This window comes from Spermophilus citellus (assembly GCF_964194105.1).
Source record: "Spermophilus citellus genome assembly, chromosome: 11".
Lineage (NCBI taxonomy): Eukaryota > Metazoa > Chordata > Mammalia > Rodentia > Sciuridae > Spermophilus > Spermophilus citellus.
The window spans coordinates 94,174,056-94,176,832 of record NC_138192.1 but is presented as its reverse complement, the minus strand read 5'-3'; positions in this window follow the sequence as shown (position 1 = coordinate 94,176,832).

The window sequence follows — 2,777 nt, the reverse complement described above, 5'->3', positions numbered from 1 at the left end:
TAGATAGATGATAGATAACTGAGATAGGCAAACATTGTAAAGGGAAAAAGGTATATCTAACTCTTAGTTTTGGAAATTCCTGAGTTTGGCACTGGTGTTGGCTAAGTTCTGGTGTTGGTCTTCTTGTTGACAAAATTCCAAGAAGACACATGTCATCACATGGCAGCAGACAGGAACTGGACACGTGTGTGTGTGTGTGTGTGTGTGTGTGTGTGTGTGTGTCTGTATGGTCTCTTTCTCTCAGCTTTTAAAGTCATCAGTATTCACTTCAATGACCTTATCTAATCATAATCACTTCTTAAAGGCCCCATATCTAAACATAGTAGATTAACTTTTCATCTTTTAATACCATTAACATATAACTTTGGTGATTAACTCCTGTATGAGCTCAGATTCAAACCATAGACCTGGCTAATTCAGCCTTTGGGTGAAGAAGCCTATGTTGTATACTTTTATTAAGAATGCATTCTTAAAATTGGCATATCCCCAATGGAAAAAAAGTCAGTATATTAAACTTGAAGCATTGAGATTTTGTTTTGTTTTGCTTTGTTTTTCAAACAGTTCTTTTCTCCAAGAGACTCTGCACATCTGGTCTGTGATATAGTTCAGTTAGTTGAAGCTAAGGTCATCAGACATACTTTGTTTTAATAAGATCTCAAACTTCAAAAGAATACTCTCATGAGATGAACATTCCCAAATCAAAATCTCAGATAATATTAGATAAAGCAGAGTGTGTTCAGGTGGAAAGAATGTCCCAAAAGGGAAAAAGTGGATTTAAGTTAATTGTCACTCTGTCGTAAAGCATTTTTCTTCAGTTGGGAGACAGCATTGGGGCCTACAGAGAGTTCTCTGTTAGTTTCCCCATCGCTATGGGCTGCCAACACTGACTCAAGCTCTAAAAATTGACATTGCACACTCTACTTGACCCCCACCCAACAGAAGAAAGGAGAGACTTTGATTCCAGAACAGAATTTATCTATTATAGGAAGGAAAAGTATTGCTTTTAATGAAAAGACACAGGCATTTTATTTGCTAGAGGGAAATTGCGGCAACCTGAAAGACATAAATACAATTTGTTTAAACTACAAAAAGAGTTAAGTTAATTAGTTTGGAAACAGGAAATTTTGATGATTCTAATAAAATGTACTCTTTCCTGTTCTATAGTGCATAATTCAGTCTGCAATGATTTCCCTTATTACACAGATAAGCTGCAATTCTCTTATGCAGCGACCCTCATTAATTAATAATTGTATGTCATGGGTAAGATGAGTCTCCAAGTCAGCCTCTTTGTCGGGCAGATTTAAGATCCATTAAGGTATATTTAACCCTAAGTGGGGAAGCAACATAATTAGGATCGATGAGCTAGAAATCAAGCACCTTGGAGTACTCAAGGCTGCAGTTGTCTGGGAAAAGCAACCAGGGTAGCATTTGAGATGCACTGACATTCTTTCTTTTAGGGGAAAAAAGTTAACCTCTGTATATACCAGGAGCATTAATTTTTAATACCCATTTATGCTCAGTATTTTCACTATGTCTTGCATGTAACTGCATCAATCTTTTTAGAAAGATGCAGCCTGGTAGATAAAACTACATATTCAATTATGTATAACTCGGTTTCTTTTGTGTTGGCTTTTGCAAGCCCACTTGTTACTAAATGATGTATTTTTAATTAGTGTTGTGTGCCTAGCACTCAGAAGTTGACTTAGGCTCTCTCTAGAGGCCTGTTAGCCAAATGACCTGTTTCAGGTTATACACCTTCTCCTCCTTTAGATAGGACAAATGGCATGCATTTTATTCAAAACTGGCCCTATTGTATTCAAACACTAGTCTTGACCTATCTGAGTTTTATTTCTTACCTGCCCCCAACCCACATACACACTGTTTTTTCCCAATCCATCTTTTGCCATTGTTCCCTGCTTTTTTTCTTCTTTAGGTTAATTTTTTTTTTTGGCCAGTTTCTAAGTTCTCTAACTTCTTTCTTTTGACCTGGTTTCCTATTGTGCTGACTCACAAATCTCAAAGATCTCTTTCAACCCTCACTTCAAGATCTTTTCATATTTAAGAACCTCAGGGCTGGGGATGTGGCTCAAGCGGTAGCACACTCGCCTGGCATGCGTGCGGCCCGGGTTCGATCCTCAGCACCACATACCAACAAAGATGTTGTTTCCGCCGAAAACTAAAAATAAATATTAAAAATTCTCTCTCTCTCTCTCTCTCTCTCTCTCTCTCTCTCTCTCTCTCTCTCCTCTCTCACTCTCTCTTTAAAAAAAAAAAAAAGAACCTCAGAGACCAGAAATGCTTCTTACTAATCACTTATATCTCCACCTACATGTCTGTCAAACTGATACATAGTATATATTATCTGTACATAGTATATGTTATAAAAATTGAACTAAAAAATCCTATAGTGATAAAATACGACTTTAAATCAGTATTAAACTATTGATGTTAATTAATTTCCTGTTTCCTTAGTGTCCTAGTTCCAAAACAATGTCACATGGAAAGTGTCCAATCCCTGTGCAAACCAGTGTTTTAAAAAATCTGGTCATACCAATGGCATTGATCTATGAGGAGATTTAGATTATAACCAACATTCTTTGAGCACCTGAAAAATTTTATATCCTTATTAAAGTCAGATATGACTGAGTTACAGTCATATTTGATATTTGAGATGGTCAAGTGACAACTGAACTATGAATCATAAAAACCAAAGGTAATTGAGAGAAAGAATTAGGAAATGCTCTAAATACTGCTCATGTGTTTGAAGGGCTTTTTCC